Below are 18,690 nucleotides of genomic sequence, written 5' to 3'. Positions count from 1 at the left end.
TGAAAAGGTGGGGAGCTGAAAAAAAAAAAAAAAAAACAGTATGTATCATATCGAGGTTTATGCTGGCAAATTTACAGTGCAAGATTTTGTCTCGCTGTTGAGAAATAATGTTTTAGTGATCTGAGAGCAGTTAGTGTTAATTATGCTTACAGGTACAGGGCAGGCAGTGGTGTGAAGGCTGTTAACAGACCGTAGGCATTCAGGCTGTGGCTGGATCCCCTGTCTGGCTGCTGTTTTCTTTGTCTCCTGTGTGGTTTGCAGGACAGCCACAAGGTGTCTTTGTTGCACTGCTGATTTTCTAGACCAGGGCTGCTAACACATGGCTCCAGTACTCAGCGTAACAGAGACTCTCACTTCATTTGGATTATGGCAGATTTGCACCTGAATAAGTCAAAGCTGTAGGTCCTATTCTTGCATTTTACAAGGCAAGAATAAATTATTTGCAGTGTTGCAGAACTCAGCAGGGGCCTGTGAGGGCAGCACAGCCACCGAGTCAGATACTTCTTGTTTTCTGCTTAATTTGGAGCTCTCACTTCTTGGGAAATGGATCTGAAAGCGACTGGTTTATCGTTTGTGCAAACAATTTGCATCACACTGCATCAAAAAGCCACTGCCTTAGAGCTAGAGGAAAGGACGAGTAGTGCTGTCAGGGAAAAAACTTCATACCCAGAAGAGTTCATCCCATTAGGTGAGTCAACGGGAGAGAGGAGCACACGTGCAGCTAATGGAGATGGAGGAACAACGCAAAACAGAAGATGGTCCCCCACGAGTGAGCTGATTGTAAAAGTACTACATTAAGGAACATGAAGTATGGGACCGCTCATGCAGGGTGTGGTGGTACTCGTGGCCTTGTGATACTGATCTCTGTACAAGATCTGTCTCAGCCTCACATCGGTAACAAATTTTAAGGCAAGACTTCACAACTGCCTTAAATGAGAGGGGAGGAAAAAGATGAGGAAGAGCTCATCTAGTTCTCTTCAGAGGCCACTCGGTGCAGCTTTTTGCTCTTGGGTAAATTCGAACCGTAGAGAAAAGCCCCTGTATAAGCCTGAACAGAAATATCCTTTGGCATGCCACCTGCACCCAGGATGGAGAACGTCGTTCAGGCAGTCTGTTAGAGGTGAACAGCTCTACGTTCTGTGGGCTGTAAAAGCACAACGTGGTGAACAGAAAATGAGAAATACACATGTACTCCCCCTAGCTTTACTTTGTTTTCATTGTCCGAACTTCTCTACGTGCATAATATTCTTTCAAATTTCAGTGTCTTTCAGGGATTTAAAATTCCACTTTTCTCTTTTGCCAGGGCATTTTTAAGTGCAGCGTTTTATAATGGAAGCATAATTCTGGTTTGGGGGCTAACTGCTGTCCATTTAAAAACACTTTCAGGATCTCCTGGTTTAGCAAAAAAATTCCTTTTTGAGCAACAGTCTATTTAGAGATGCAGAAGCACCATAACTGGAGAGGGCACTCATGCTGCAAACCTTTTAGAAGAGATCCCTCTGTGCCAAAGAAATACAGGTTGAAGCAGTGAGGAGTTTAACATTTATATGTTGTCTCCCCAAACTGTAACATTTTATAACATTTTGTTCCTTTGCCTGCCAAGACCAGTAGTAATGGCATAGGGTGGCAAAGGGGATGCAGCCGGATATAAAAGCCTTGAGACTGCAGTCCAATATCTGTGCATCTATACCTTTAAACCCTATTATCTCTGGTTTTCTGGCATAAAACTCGAGGTTATTATGAGATTCTCTCCATGATGTTGGAGTACACAGGATGATGGAGGCCCTTCTCACCCCCGCTGACCCGTTATGTTCCTGACAAGCAGCTCCACCACAGCCTTTGCTGCAGAGAGACATTAGTGGGGTATCACCAAGCTCACCAGGCCACATCCAGACATAAGTGGTCACACAGCCCTCAGACAGTTCAGCAGAAAGGCTATAATTAGGTTGCTGACAAGAAAAGGGATAAACCTTCTAAGTAAAATCCCAGACGAGGATTTTGAGGCTCTCAGTAGTGCCACACTCCATTCTCTGCATGGATGCACCCAGGATCGTCAGCATTTACTTGGCAATCTCTTCTGTGGGAAGAATCCAGTACAGAAGAAAGCAAGCCTTCCTGGAGCATCTCTGTTGAGTCTCATTCAGCAAGCTTACTTCCAGTGATGGGAACAGATTGCTTCTCCAAGCACCTTTAGTGAATTTGGCCCAACAAACTGTAGTAGTGCTGCAGCAGAGTAGTTCTGATCCCATACATTCATTGAAATCAATGGGATGTTTTTTCCTGATGAAAGGATGCAGGAGTGGCCCTTAGTCTTTTTCTGACTCTTGAGTCTAAAGAACAGTGAAGACTTTCACAGAAACACCATTTGCACCCAGGCTTGCTGCAAACATTCCCTGTAAAATACAAAATGAAAGCGTAGAGCCTGAAGAACACTGATCTGGTGCAGAGGCCTCGCTTCTGCAACAGTCCCCTGGGCAGAGCCGCAATTGCAGGAGTCTTTGTCCATTGCCTTCTTATTTAATTTTGTATAAAGTTGATCATCAAAAAAGCAAATAAAACTTTGAATCTCCCCATCTGTATATGCATGCAGACAGTTAAGAAGTAATGCGTCTGCACCATTTCAGCAGCTTTTGTCTGCAAAGTGTCATACTTTTCATTTACCATTTAATTCTTCTAAATGGATGTTGCTCTTCTTTCCATTATGGATCTCCATCGCTTCTATGAAACATTATTTGCATAAAAGGAACTGAATAATTGATAGAGGACGTGGGCAAAAGCTAGCACACATCTTGGTAGGGGTTTGCTGGTAATCCCAGCGAGTCTAACACATAGCTCATAGCTTGTTTAATGGGATGGAAGCTGACAGGGTTTTCTTGTACCTCTGCTACAGAACTCATAGCTTCTGAATGACCTCCTTGTACTTAGCTACTTTTCTTGTTGATCTCGCTGCTCTTTTCCTCCATTAGCGGGAGAATTCTTAAAGGAAGTGATACAGTATGCTACAACTTGTGTTCACATACGCCATAAAATGCTGCTGCATCTGAGGTCTGGTGGGTTTATTCTACTGCTTTTAGAAAACAAAATAAAAAGGAAGAAAAATAGTAAATGGATCGTACTATTAAGGGCAAAGTCTGCAAGCAGCTTTCATTTACAAGCTCATTTGATCTTGAATTCAAACCTCAGTTTGACCTTGGGGTTAGAGGCTTGGGTTTTTTTCCCATGTTAAGACTTTTGTTGGTAAAAATCTATTAAAGCTGTAAGATGAGATATATACTGAACGTCTTCTGCATCTCAGGCGTCTCCGGTTAGAGAGGTGACTGTCAGAGTGAATATGTTTCTGAAAGGAGAATGAGCTATGGAAGCAAATGGTCTTGAAAATAAAGCATGTCAGTTGTCCGAAAGAAATGATCTAAGACTACATTAAAATTGAATAATTATTCTTTTACATCTTTATAAATTTCTAAAGTGTACATTCTTTAATGATAAGCAGCAGTATTAGGAGAGTCTGGATACAGCTGGGCTGTTTTGCTTGCTGAGGGAGCCATCTCAGCTGCTCTGACAAGCCAGCTGCCATTTTCAATGTGATCACTTCTGATTCTAAAGCAGTTGTTTTGCTCTTAACTTTGTGCAAATCCCTCTTGGTATTTCTCTTTTCAGAGTAAGATGTATTTCCATATGTCCATAAAAGTTTCCCTGACAATTCAGCGTGCTTTTTGGAATGTCTTATTCCTGTTGGGTGATGTGTGAAATGGGGCTGCTCTGTTTATGAAGTGCACGTGACATAATGTAAAACACACTTAATATCCTCAACCACTGCACAGATGTTTTTGTGCCCAAAGGAGACTCCAAGTTTTGCTGATCTAATCAACCTTTTGTTCTCTCCCGTTTGGAAAGCAATTTCTTAAGAACTTCTGGTGCTGATAAACATGTTATTATGTGGCTCAAAGAAGCAAACAGTTTTCAGCCTTCTCCGAAGAGGAGTACTTGGGAATAAAAATTGTTCTGTAAGCATTAATTCTGCCATGTTCTCTCTTTGGAACTGTGCTTCAGGTTTTTGGGAAAAGGCTCTCCGTGACAAAAACCCACTGCAAAGCGCATTTTGTTCGTGTCCCGATATTTTATTCCTCAACATGTTTTACACGTGCTATTTCTATTCCCGTAAAATTAAGTAGCAAACAAATATATATTGGGAGCGTTTTTAAATTTCAGTTCTTATTCCTTTCCATCAATTTGGCTGGAAACAGGTATTTGCAAACACTGGTAGCCTAATTTCTTATGGCCTTTCATTTTTTATGAAGTGTTTTCAAAAGACTTCAATCAACCTTAATGGTGCTTTTTTAGTTAAGGAAACAGAATGGAGAGAAGTCAATTTAAGCTCCCCAATGAACAAGTGTGTACTGAAAAAAAGGCTTAAATGGGTTTAGAAAACAGAGCCAGTACAAGCAAAATGCAGCGAGCAGAGCGCTCGGGGAAGCCAAGATATAATGGAAAGAGTAAAATACTGCAGAGCTTTTTAAACTATATACAATTGGAACAATGGACTGGACCCAGACATCTATGTTAAACTGTTAGAAGATAGGTGAAAAGCAAGCTGCAATTCTGTAACGGGGGCCAGAGAATACTAGAATGGAAGGGCTCAAAGCCAAAGCAAATGAACGTGGGGTAGTTTAGCTTGATAGAAATCAAGTCAAAATTGGTATATTTCACTGTTTAATTTACCATGTGAAGAACCATCTACGGGCTTTCTGTATTAAAGGACTATTAGTACCAGCCTCCTTAATGAAGCTCCTTCTATGCCACCTGTGAAATAATAATACCTTGTTTTTTGCAGGTCTATTTCTGCTAAAATACCTTAAAAGCATTGGCTAATTAAGTAACACAGCCACTGTGAGAATAGGTTATATAGCTACAAAATGTATACTAGAGAAATACACCTGGGAAACTATTACACGGTGATTGTTTAATTGCCTCCCGTAATTTAAACACGGTATTAATAATACATACAATACATTGTTCCAAAGCATCACAGCCTCGCTGGTAAAAGGGTAAGTACATCAATATTAAAAATCCAAAGACTAAAATAATTCAATCCTGATAAACCAGACTGATGCACGCTCTCAGTTGTCTGGGCCCAACCACCTCTTTGAAACAAACTACTGTTCAGTGCACCAGCAATTATTATCACTTGCACGGTAGCGTATCAGTTATACTTCGCTTTTATACGTGCTTACTGTCGAGTGCAATTGTTTTTAATGCCTGCCATTACAATATGATTCAATCCATTTGGGTGGCTTAATGCAAAGATTTCGTCATGTACACAGCGACGAGTAGCACTAAGGCAACGAACATAGTACTCATTATTCTTTTAACGGGAATGTCAACAAGAAGAGGAATTAGAGAGGAAATCGCTGTAACTCCAAAAGAACATCTGACTAACCACTACAGATGACATGTTTTTTCCCTTTTTATCCTCTTCACAATCCATAAAGGAGGATTTTTCCAAAACAATTAATTTGGTTGCCAAACCCTTCTTAATTCTAAGGAGATTTAAAACTCATCTACTTGGAGTCTGCCTCGTGGAGCTAGACCCACAACCGGATTACAAGCTATTCCATCATATGGCTGTTGTTAGCCCAGTTGCTGCTATGTGGTACATAATTGGACCATTAAAGAAAGAAAGAAAGAAAGAAAGAAAGGGGAAAAGAAAGGGAAAAAGAAAGAAAAGAAGACATAAAAACCCCTCAATCTTCTTCACTAAGCCCACTGGCACCTCCAGCATTTTATTATTTGTGTTACTTTCTCCACAAAATAAAAGCCCAGCAACCTGAGGGAAAAAGGATTTCCTACACCTTCTTCCAAGCAACCTTGATATACAACGCGCAGCATAAACGTTAACGCTCTGAAATAAACCGATCAACAGACAGCACCGTGCGCTTCAATCCCACAGCAAAACTGAGGTTTACATTAGAAAAATGCCTCTTCTTTGTGTCTAGTGTTAGAGAGCATATGGCAAATTTCCACTTAGCAGGAATCTTGGTTTCAGCACAAACTAGGTCCAGTGTTAATTGTTTTAATTATTGCATGTGTGTTTTGTTTTGTTTCTTTAGAGAGACCAGTGATCTTAAACAGGCCAATGAAGACTTAAACCCAGATTCACCCCTTTGTAACATCAATGGCTTAAAGCTGGGGTCACAGTAATGTTTTGTTTCTCTCTGCTGTGGTGCACAATGGTTGGCTCTTGATCTTTGCAAGCCAAGATGAGACCAACAGTTAGATAATGTCTGCTCTGACAGCCACAGTCTTGGACCTGTGGTGTTCCAACTTAGACACACCTCGTGAATGCAATAAAGCCACCCCCTAGGCACTGCACGCGTTACTTTTATATGGGGATGGCAGAGGTGAGAGAAGATGGAAGCAATGTACTAAAGTCTTGTCCTAAACAGGCACCAGAAGCATTCGGTTCAGGCAGTTTACAGGTGCTGCTGGAGTACTCAGATGAGGGTTTCATTTCAAAGTATAAACCCATTGTTTGGCTGGCAGCCTCATATTCTTCATATTCTTTCAATGTAATCATTTTATTTAATGTACTGTAGGCATATAATTGGTATTAAGCTTGTAAGCATAATCTGTGGAAGCCCATAAAATGCAGCTGCATGCCCATCTCAGCACCAAATGAATAAGTACCAGCAGTCTCCTGGAGAAGAACAAGTGCAGTAACAGAAATGTATTTTTTCTCTATGAACTTTAGATTAGTAAATAAATCTGTAGCATGCTAGTATTTATTAAAGGTTATGGCTTGACACGCAGATTAGGCTGAGCATTAGAAGAGAGAACATCGTGGTCAGGATACAGTATCTGACTGGGAAGACGATACTGATTTTGCAAACAGAAGGGATGAAATATTGTAAGACATAGGGATGCTTCAGCACGTGAGGACCAATCATTCAAGCCCCTGTATAGCAACTCCATTTCTATATGGGGTTGAATGACTTCATTTTACTGTTTAAATTTCAGCGTACCAAGAAAGAAACTGCTTAAAGCTAAATATTTAAATTCAGAGAATCTCTCTTAAAATATTTTCTTCAGAAACAAAACACATTTGCACCGTATTTTCACCTTTGAGTTCAGTTTTCAGCTTGCAATAAGGCAGACGTCCAAGCGTACCCTGCCCTGTAAACATGACCCTCATGCCAGGAAAGGATCCGATTCTCAGTGCCCCTACTCGACTATGATCCTCTTTGGAGAAAAAAACTCAAGTGTGACTTTATGATAAATTCCAGCTTCTGAATCTGTGGTGAGATTGTTCTCCCCAGCTCTAAGGAGAAGCTTTGGCGCTCCTGCTGCTGCTCTCTTTGCTGTGTACAAGATCCTTTTTGCACTAACACAGAAAGTAAAGGGGAAATCCATTACTGTTCTTCATTCTCACTCTCTCCAGTGCTCAGAGGGAATGCCCACTCTTCATTTCGTTCTTTTTGTACAGCTCAAGCCAACTCTAACAAACATTAATTAACAATACCCCTTCCTCTCCCTGTTTTGTTTGATACGTTACATCATCTAGAACCAAACAAACGGCAACATTTCCTAAAACAGAAATTGTTTTTAAAAAATTCAGGCCAGCCAGCTGTTTGGCATCTCCCAGCTGGGAGCGCCGCCTGCAGAATCCACACTGGATGCTCCTGCGCGGTGTCTGCGTTGCTCACCAATCTGTCCATCTGTCTGCGTGGCGTGTCGCCAGCTCGAAAGTTGGCCCGATCCTTATCCTGGGTACAAAGCGGCGTGGATTTGGACTGACAGTCTCAGTAACTGCAAGTGTCATTTTGTCTGCTACAAGTCCCTCTACCGTGACAGCACTGCTTCTCTTGCTAGAGAGACCTCAGGTTGGTGTTCTGCTACCGCTGGCCTTTCAGCTTTTGGAAAATGACAGTCATTTGCAGAACTACAGAATTACCAGTGAATATAAAATAATAAACACGGCGTTTTTTTATATATATCATCTTAAAGTACATCAGTGTATTCCTTAGATTACTAGTTAGGCATTTATAGTACATGAAAACCTAAGGAAAGTTTTATTATTGTATAACACAGATTAAGTCACAAAACTCCCATTGATTTTACTGAGAGCAGCATTTGCCCTTAAGTATACTTTTGCTAAAGCTGTTTTAAAGCAGCAGTTTAGGACTCAACTTTGCCATCATTAGCTGAGTGCTCCAAGGAAGTCCCCCTGAAATGGATGAAGTTTCTGCTTGGAAGACCATCATGAGTCTTGGTACCAGGATATGCTTCTGAGAGCAGGGCACATGGCTTTCATATCTCTCTTTTCCATAGTTCCACATATGAATGATGATTTAGATGGACTCGATTTCTGACACTGCATTGTGTTGTTGGGTTTTTCGAATTTACAAGTGATTTCCTTCCCAAACTCTTCTTAGTTTCAAGAAGCTTATTTGCCCTGAAGTCCTCAGATACCAACAAGGCATTACTGTTTTGTCAGAGATTGAGGTACCTTACTCATTGGATGGAGGGGAGCGAGCACCAGGTTATCACTGCAATCATAGTTTCTCTCTTATTCAATTTTTACGTAGAGAAAAGTAAAAGTTACATCTTTCATCAGAAAATAATTGATTTAGGTTCTTGTTTTCTTGTTTTCTAAGACCACCTAGTGTATGCAGTTGATTGTATCTGAATGATGAAATTTATAATTAACTTCTTTAAATTAACTATTACTTATATTTGGCATTAACTATCATTTCAATTAATCATTTACATTTAGAGCCTTTTCCATTAGAAAAAAAAAAACACTTTAAAAATATATATTTATATTAATGATATTCACACTTTGCTGTTGTTGAAGTCTCTAAATCCAAAAGACATTCTCAGGTAAAATTAGAATCTTCTGAATCAGAATCAGATTATGGGAGATCTCAAGCTGAATTTAAAAAGTATATATATATATATATATAAACATAGCCAGCAAGGAGAAGAGATTCCGTGGAAATTGAAAATGTGACACAAGCCATAAACGAAACATCACTCAGATATTGGGATGCCTATAATCACAGAAGATAACTCAGATGAAGTGTAAAAAATTAAGAGGATCCAATTTGAGAAGCACTAATGAGAATTTCATCGACAAAATTTAAATGTCAGATGTGAACAAACTGCTTGTATGGAAGCCTTTGAGCAACAAAGCTGGTGAAGAGACTAGAAAGAGATTAGAAAACAAGACTGAGCAGCTGAGGGAACTGGGGCTGCTCAGTCTGGAGAAGAGGAGGCTGAGGGGAGGCCTCATGGTGCTCTACAGCTGTCTGGAAGGAGGCTGCAGCAACGAGGATGTTGGGCTCTTTTCTCAGGTAACGTGATAGGATGTGAGGAAACAGCCTCAAGTTGCACCAAGGGAAGTTTAGACTGGACATTAAGAGTAATTTCTTCACAGAGCAGGTGGTCAAGCTTTGGAATGGGCTGCTCAGGAGGTGGTGGAGTCCCTGTCTCTGGAGATATTTAAGAGGTGTGGATGTGGCACTAACGGATGTGGTTTAGTGATGGGACTTGATAGGTCAGGTTGATGGTTGGACTTGGTGATTTTAGAGGTCCTTTACATCCTAGATGACTCTGTGGCTTGCACCATGGGAAAGCTGGCCACTTAAATCTGTATTTAAGCACCTTTAAAAACGGAGGTGCTCATTTCTGGGCATCACAACATATTATGACAAATCAAAACAGCTGTAAGAGCTCTGAAAGCTCAGTGTGCTCCTGTCTTCACAAAAAATGACTACCAAAGTGAGGCAGCTCGACCACTTCAGAACATTTCTACATTTTGTATTGAAATCTTTCCAAGCTTTCCAGAAACTTTTTGAGGAAGTATCCCCCAAGGGCTAGGGACCTGTGGAGAGATAGGGTTATAATTAGACAGGTGTCGTGCCTAATTACATTATTTCCAAAATTCCCTATTTGCATTCTTTCGATTTCTTATGGGCTGTTTTTAGCTTGCCTTTATGTTCTGTTGTTTTGTTACTATGCAGTCTTTCTAAGATTCTTCATCAGATGAAGCTTTAAAAGAAAGCAGATGCACAGCGTAGCACAGTTTCTCTGCTGTGCAGGGAAACAACATGAAATCTGCAGCTCCCCTAATCTACCCCAGTACTTATTCCGGCATTCAGGCTCTGTCAGTCTTCCTCAGGGGCAGTAATAACATTATAATGGGACTGGGAGACAAAACTGCCAAAGTCTTTCCAAGACAATCTTCTGGGCTCATCAGCATAGACAATCATTCTTTTCACTTCTGGAGTAATAGGAAGATTTTAAGCAATATCTTTTGATTTGAGTTGGACTTGAAAAATGACATAGTTGGGGGCCTTATTTTAAATGCAATGAGACTGAAATGTAAAGTGCAATTTCCCATGCAGTCTGTGGAGAGAATGAGGCACTTGTCCCAGTTCTCTTAATTGTCTCTGATTGCTGTTTGTGTAGCACAGTCACTTCCTCGTCTTCAAAATCACCTTCAAGGGCTCCAACATTTTTCACTTCACTGTTCTAAATCAGGAAGGGCTAAACACTCACCCATTCAGCCATTATGGCTCTTTTATGTTATTTATGTGGTTTATGCTATTAGGCTTTAAAATTTTGTTTATTTAATTGGCTTTAACAAGTACTTAAGTAACAGTTTTGAGGACACATCAGTGGGACTCAGCACATGTTGATTAAGGTGTGCTTAACCTGACAGTTAATATTTTGTACCATTTTCCCAGCAGCCGTTACTGTTATGAAAGAAGTGCTAATTTTCCAAAAATGGTTACAGCTCGATTATTATGTTGGTTCTTTATTCATGCGGCTTCATTATTTTGTTGGCGCTGCTCTGCGAAAGATGAAGTAGTGCTATTATTTCTACTCCCAACTCCTTTCAGTCCTTTGCAATCATTTAGGCACATGTGTGACATTACTCAGATAAGCAGTTCTGTTTGCCTTCAATGAAACCGGGTGTATGAATACACCCCGTAAAGCAGCTGCCCACCTTCATGTGGCAGCACTGTATTTTCTGGCACACACTTGAGGAGATGAACAAGAAACAGTAAAAATCATGTTCCATCAAATCTTCTTTGTTTAAGTTTTCATTCAGTAGAAAAGTTTTCATTCAGAAGAGAAGTTCTGCCAGTTTGGAGCCCTTGGTTTTATGGGGAACCCAAAAGGAAGGAAAAGGAGTAGAAATTTCCAAGACGGCTACACATAAATGGAGATGTGAGAGGCTGCTTTGGCCTCTAGAGGTAGAACTGGAGTATTAGAAACTGGTACTCCAAAGTTACTCTAGATAGCAGAAGTCCAATTTAGCTTTCACAACAAATTATTCATGGAAGTCAGCAGGAGCTGGAGATAAACTATTCATTTTGTGCATAGCTACGTGAAAGGAACTCTCAGCAGAGATCCTCAAGGTTCTGCCAAGAAAACAAGTGGAAACGTTTTGAGAATGGGAGTAAACATTTATAACTGAAACCACCAAAAGTGTATTTTGGTTAGATGCCACCTTTCCTTAAATGAGCAGGTGGCACAGAGAGCAGGGAAAGGTATGAGGGCTGGAAGGAATGTGGCTATGACACCAGGCGGCTTTTAAACACGACACAACTGGACCTCTGTGGACTCAGTGCTCAAGACACCTTGACTCCACCAGAGAGTAACCAGGTTAGACTCTACAGCTCTGTTATCTCTTCCCTAGTTGCCAAGATGATAACACTTGTCATCATACCACTAGTGGCTTCTAGTGGAGATAGATCTGAAATACTCCCTTATACAACCTAATGCTCATCCAGAAGGTTTCCAAGGCCATGTATTGATTAGTCTCTAAATCCTTAGCAGCATAGTTGCAAATGAAAGGCAGGACTGTAGATAGAAGCTGTCTTTCTTTTACCTTTCTTCACTGAAGAAATAAAAACTTGTTGAAATGCATACAGTCTTATTTTTCACAACTTTATTAGTATTCAAATTACCATTGCAATACTGTCTGCGCATGGATCTGAACGCACCGTACATGAATCCTGACCTAAGGAGCCAACAGCAGGGCAAGAGACCATGGATGGGCGGAGACTAACAGACCACAGGCAAGGGAACAATCAAGTAAGCCAGGTTAGCATGTGGCTGGGGGGGATCAGAACACCTGCACTTTCATCTTAAAGAAAATAAGACTCCAGCAATATCGAAGACAGAGGCAGTTTCAGACCACATAAGCAACTTTTTTTTCCAACAAAAAGACAATTAATGCCACACAAAATGTGAATTTTCTTTAAAGCACTGAGTGTAGCAATGGGGAAAGGGAATAAAGGATGTTCTTAAAATGAACACTTTTGCTTTAAATAGAGCATTTGAAATGAAAAGTACTAACTGTTTTTCATACTTTACCCTTAATAACACATTAAAGGGTTTCTTAGCAGTACTTGTGACAATGGGAATAAGTCAGGGTTAACTTGGCAGAAACCCCAAACCACACTTAGCTGGTCCCTATTGTAACAGTGAACAAAGGTTTTATTAACATCTTACCCCTTGTTGGGCCCAAGAGTTCTTTTCCACACAACAGGAGCTTTGAGTCAATTTACAGTTCTGGGGAGGGGGTTTATGCTATCAGATTCAGCATGTCAGTCAGCATTTGTTTATATTTATTTCCCAACATCCCCATCAAAATTTCTCCATCAGAAGTAGGGGCTTTTTTTTTTTTCCCCCCCAAAAGAAGAGTATTTTTAAAACATATCCATGATGGGCACAAAATCAATGCATGAAAAACCTTCCAATCTCCAAAACCAAGCTGCACATAAAAGATGGGACACAGGAGGCGCTGTAGTTCATGAAGTCTGCCTTCTATAGTAAAAGCAGAAGAAAATCAGAGCTAAAAAAAACGTTCAGGAAATCTTGTTCCCCAGGTGCCTCTGAAAACCACAGCTGTCTCGCTATCAGGAGGAAGAAAAGGTGTCACACCACTTGCTAAGGAACAAAGCGGTGCAGCATTCATCAGCCCACTTTGCTGGTGGACCTGGTCTGTGTGAGCCACCTCCTCAGGCTGCCACAGCCTCCACTGCCTCCTGGTTCTAAAGGCAAGGCCATCTCAAGCCCTCTGCGGTTATCTGGCCTGAAGGGTGCAGCTGAAACAAAGAGATTTTTGCCCAATGAACATAACAGACTTCCTGGTGAAGACAATTGCTCCTGTTGGGACAATTAGTTGTGGCAGGAGGTCTGAAAGGACTCCGACTTCAACAAAATACTGACAGCAATTGCCTCCTGTGTCTAACCCGTATCAGATCGGAGAAACCTGGAGTGACTCAGAAGGATCCTGTGAAAAGGTGACAGCAGAGGCTACACAGTGAGGTTAAATTTATCCCACTCAGCAGAAAGGGAGCCTACAGAGAAAACAGCATGCACCCATGGCGTACTCATCTGTCAAACAGGGTGTCCTTGCACTCCAACACTCAGCTCCCACCCTATCTCAGTCCAAAACAAGCGTAATGCGTTCAATGACTCTAAAGGACCCACTGCACTGATGATCCTCTCTCCTTGCTGGATTTAAGATGAGGCCTTTGGAAAGCAGAATTAATCTGCTGTCACATGGCAAAAGATGTTTCCAACCCAAGCATCTGATAATTGCTGTTAACAGGAAGCCTGCAGCTCTGTTCCTTCACAGAACAGCAGAGATAGCACCCCACTGCTTCCCCCAGCCAGGAGGGACAGGCACCCCATGCAAGAGCTTCCCCCACAAGCACGGTGCCCTCTATTCAACTTGAACCCAGAGGCTGGCCTTCCTAATACGTCAAGATTTCCTAATCCCCTTATTGCCCAAACATATCCTAGACTTCAAGGGAAATGAGCACAATGTGGGAAATGCGTCCCTTCCTACATGGATGCTGGCAGCCTTTAACTGTGCAGTGATCCCGCCCTCACACGGGGCAATAACACCTTTGTGGCCTCAGGGTACTGCACAGAAACACCGCCTCTGCTTTTTGTGTCCTTCCTCATGTTGGCTCTCAAGGAAAGGTTGGAGGCAAAGTGATCAGTGTGCGCTTTTAAACGGAATCCAAAAACCACCAACTTCGCATGGAGTTGCAGCAATGGTTTTTTTCCAAAGCAAACTGATTTCTCAGCTTCTTCACCAAGGGCTGTGCTTCCAGTTTGTATCCCAGCTGCTCTGAAATAGTGAATGAAACGAGCTGCTCTCCTGCCTCGAGAGGGCACCACGAGACAGTCGAAAAAAGGAACGGAAGCAAACAGGCTTTACCTCAGGCCCCAAGTATTCCTGTCATGAGGATGTTCAATTACAGTAATTACCAATAATCACATAAGCAACAGGAGCTTCCCTTACCTCCTTTCACCCCTCCAAAGAATGGAGTCTGCTTCATTAAAACCTCCGCTTCCTCCTTAATCCCGCGGCCTCGTTCCTGGGCACTTCCTTCAGCAACGGGAGAACCTGGATCCCCACTTCTGCTGCCTGACACTGGGTCAGCGTGTCAGCCTGGAAGGGAAAAAAGTGTTCTTTGTGAGTCACTTGCCTCCAACACTGAAAATTAAAATGGGAGGGATGTCTTAAATGCTAACAGGAGGTACTCAACAAGCTGAAGCCTATCGCTAGTGTGACTGCTGCTGTTTTCTGTAACAACTCTGACCTACTTAGAATAAATGAGCTGTCTATGAAGCAGGATTTGTTGGTGGTTTTTTTTCCTTCAATAATTATGTTTTCCCTCCTCCCACCCAATAGCCAATAAATTTATCCTGACAGTACCTAATTTGCAAGAGGAATACTGAAGTCAGATTTATTGAAGGTCAGATGAAACCACATTTGTTCAAAGACCATTTTTCATTCTTGGAAGAACCTCAGCCGAGTAACTTCAGCACAAGCCCATTCTCCGTCCCTCTACACTGATGCTTCTCAGCAGTGAGACACATGGCACTGCTGGCAGCAAGGCAACACCAGGGGCACAAAGAAAGACTACAAACCAAATATGTTAAAAAAGTAAGTACACTACGTTTACCTCCTAAAACATACTCACTGAGTTTGAGCAAAGAAAGGAGACCTGAGAGTTTTGAATGAGCTTAAGTTTCTCAGTACAGAGGAATGAAGAGGCCTGGGTCCTCCTGATCTCTAAATGCAGGCTGCCTCCAGCACAAAGGCATTTTCAGTACTGAGTCCCCAGAAACCAGGATTATGCTACCAAAGCCCTTTATGCACTGTCCGAGCTTTCCGTTATGGACCAGAAAGAGTGGATCCAAGGAAGGGCTCCAACTAAGAAATCTTCACAGATGGAAGTAAATCCATGCTGGGCATCTGGACACCTCCCTGTGCGACCCACTGCAGGGAGCCTGCTTTAGCAGGGGGATTGGACTCAATGATCTCTTGAGGTCCCTTCCAACCCCTGCGATTCTGTGACTTGATGCAACGTGGATGGCAAAGACAAAGGAAGGGACCAACAGCCCCATCAGTCTGCTCCATGAGGCTCTAAGTCTCATTTATCCCCAAAATAATGTAAAGTGAGACAGGCAAAGACAAAATTCCAGATATTCAGGACATCCGGCAATCTGATGGAGATTCCAGTCTGTAGGATTTCATAGCAGCTATTTTATACACTCGGGGAACAACAGAGATGCCCTGCTTTCTCACCATAGGTGAGCTGAGGACAGAATTGGTGAGGCCCTGTTGGAAAGAACCCTGCAGAAAAAGCATAGTACACAGAGGAAACTATGAATTTCAGCTGGATAAATATAAAGAAAATAAGTGATTCATTCATCACCAAGAGGCCTCAATTCGTACACATTTATTTTAGGGCAGGATTCCTGTCGTTAAAGCAGAAATGCTATAAATAAAAAATGTTTATGACTCAGATAATAACATGGAGAATTACATACCTGTCCTTCCTTTTTCTGCTTAAACTTACAAAGCCAATAACTTTATGGATTGCTTTTGTTTTCATTTCAGATCCACTGAGAGATCAGGATGATGACATGATGTTAGGGATGTGAAGGTCACAAGACTAAAAAAGATAAGTAATGATGTGTGGATTTGGCGGGAACGTGAGGTAATTAAATCTCCATCCCTCTAACTCTGTCCTGAGAGGTTCCTTATAAAGACTTACAGCAGACAAACAGCAACTTCATAAAGTCTGACAAAGAGAACTGCAAAGCCCTGCCCCTGGGCAAGAACGACCACAAGTCCCAGAACAGGGTGGGGGCGGGAAAGCAGCTCTGCAGGGAACTCCCATGGGAAACCTGGAGGGCAACAATGAGAACATAAGCCAGCAATGTGCCCTTACAGCAAAAGCTACATTAGGAAGTGCATCTCCAGCAAGCCAAGGGAGGTGATCCCTCTCTCCTCTGCAATGCTGAGGTCACATCTGCACTTCTTGGTTCAGCCCTGGGCTCCTCAGTACAATGAAGGCAGAGACATTCTGCAATGAGTCCAGTGAAATTCTATTTAAACATAAGAAAAAAAAAAAGCAACCAAAACCAAAACAAACAAACAAAAAAACACACTGGAACAGGTTATGCACTCACAATCCTTGGAGATACTCAAAACTCAAAGCCCAGCTGGACATGGCCCTGAGCAGCCTGCTCTGGCCGACCCTGCTTTGAGCAGCACTTGGTCTAGACCACCTCCAAAGGTCCCTTCCAACGTGAGCACTCCTGTGATTCTGTGACTGTCCAGGTTATTGATATATTCTGCGACAGGAAGAGCAACAAGCTGTACCAACAAACTTTTGCCACTGAAAGAGCTGGATTAGTTGCTAGAATCACATCCACCAGCTGGAGTGAAAGTGAGTTTCTGTTCAAAGCCCTGCCAATGTAAACACTATTGCTGCAGAATTTTAGCTCTATCTGTGGGATTTCTTAACGTGCCTCAAGAACACAGACATCATTAGGTAGAACATTAGCACCCTGATGAGAGGGGCATGGATAGCAAGGAGAGGGGCTGGCTGCCCCAGCCTGAACGCAGTGTTTAGCTGAGCTTCTCCATGGAAACATTCAAACCTTGTACATGGAAGGCAAAAACGGGAGAGAAATAAGGAAGGGCTGGTCCTTCCCTTTCATCTCCTGGTTAAATGATGAGCTGCTTGGTAAAGAGACATGGGATACTTTATTGCAATTGCAATTCCCTGCTTGGCACAGAGCTTTTTTAAGTTGCCGTTCATGGAATACATTTCAGTTTTCATTTCATTCAGGGTTAAGGATTCCTGAAAAAGAAAAAAAAAAGGCAATGTAAATATGATTCCTAAAGACAGAACATTCAGAAGCAATGCTCCTTCAATCTCTAAATTGCTCAGCTCAGTTTTTTTCATCAGTCACACAAGCTAGGGTAGGAGGTCTGCTTAATTATTTACTGAGCATTTGCTTTTGAAAAATACTATTCTAAAGTACATGGACTGTATCCCAAAGCCCAATTTTAGGCCTAACAGTACGGTCTGTTACATCAGAGGAAGCTATTTTAGCATGAATATGGTTTAGGTTTTAGAGCCCTCTTCTATCTAGGTGACACGAAATGCAAGAAAATGAAATCACCTACAGCTAGATACACAGGAATGATTTATTTTGAAAAAAGTCAATTTTTAATCATGGCTGATTTAATTATTTTGATAGACCTGTTCGGGAACAAAATTAACTTTTATGCTGGCTTCATTTTTTTATCTTGGAATATGTTATGTCTGTGAATGTTGAGCTATAGTTTATTTCTAATCTTGCTGGTGTTTTTGCTGCACACTCAATAAATTAACATACCAGAAAGGATGTCCTCTGCATCTTGTTACCGCTTCAGCAATTTTCACGTCAGACCACGTTGCTCTTTACTCTTCGCTTTCTTCTATGGTTCTGCACATCAGCTATCTATAATTACCATCATCCAAATTGCAAACACAGCCTGTTTATTCCTCATATCCAAAACAGGAGCATGAGAATAAAGGCTGAGTAAGACAAGCATGACTGCGGTTCAACAGAACAACGTCACTGGATCCAAATCTAGCAAAGTTTGTAAGCATATACTTAATTTAAAACGTTAGTATTGTCTTTGAAGGAGCACTTTTAATGTTCAGGCTTCAGTAGCAATTCTCATACTTCAATTATGCACAGGCCAAAGAACTTCACTAGACAGAGGCCTGACCTACAACACTAAATGCAACCCTCTTGTCTTTCAGAAACCAAATGAATTCTCTTATTATTATCACACTGTAGCACACTCCTTAGACTCAGATTTTGATTTAAGATTTAAAATGATTAATATAAATATGACATACGCATTAAGTGAAATTTCAGATATATGGCTTTTTAACTTTCAAAAGTAGCTTCACTGGAAGTGGTTCACTCTTAGTAAATTACCTCTGACAAGTCCGAATCTCACCGATAAGCCTCTCAAATACTACAGCTTCTGCTCAGAGGAATATCTAAAAACTCATCGTGCCCAGTCCTTGACAAAGAACAAGAATTAGATTCAAACTGAAAAGAGGCGATGCTGGGAGAGGCTGACATTCAAAAAGGGTAGGAGGATAAAAGAGGGAGAAAACTGACAGACTCAGTCTGCACCATTACTAAAATTAGATCATTTCTTTTGTTCTCCTGAACCTTCTGCTCTATTTGCCAGGAATCATATTAGCAACAGAAACTGTGAGAATCTGTCCAACCTTATTAGAGAAGCTGGGCACAAAGAAATTATGAAAATCTTTTTTAAATGTACTTGCACGTACA

The 18,690-nt window shown here is 41.5% G+C and overlaps 1 long non-coding RNA gene across 2 annotated transcripts; it reads right to left on the bottom strand.

Annotated features, from left to right (window-relative positions):
- On the bottom strand, positions 12,637 to 16,491 carry LOC110400799. 2 transcript variants are annotated; one of them, XR_002440086.1, is made up of 2 exons: positions 14,330 to 16,491; positions 12,637 to 14,155 (listed from the first exon to the last, which is right to left on the bottom strand). It is a non-coding gene; the product is annotated as an uncharacterized LOC110400799 (long non-coding RNA). The 2 variants fall into 2 exon arrangements; XR_002440087.1 differs by having other exon boundaries at positions 12,637 to 13,118.

This window comes from Numida meleagris, chromosome 6 (genome assembly GCF_002078875.1).
Source record: "Numida meleagris isolate 19003 breed g44 Domestic line chromosome 6, NumMel1.0, whole genome shotgun sequence".
NCBI classification, from domain to species: domain Eukaryota; kingdom Metazoa; phylum Chordata; class Aves; order Galliformes; family Numididae; genus Numida; species Numida meleagris.
Note: the sequence above shows the minus strand (reverse complement) of the source record. Positions and strands in the feature narration are given on the sequence as shown.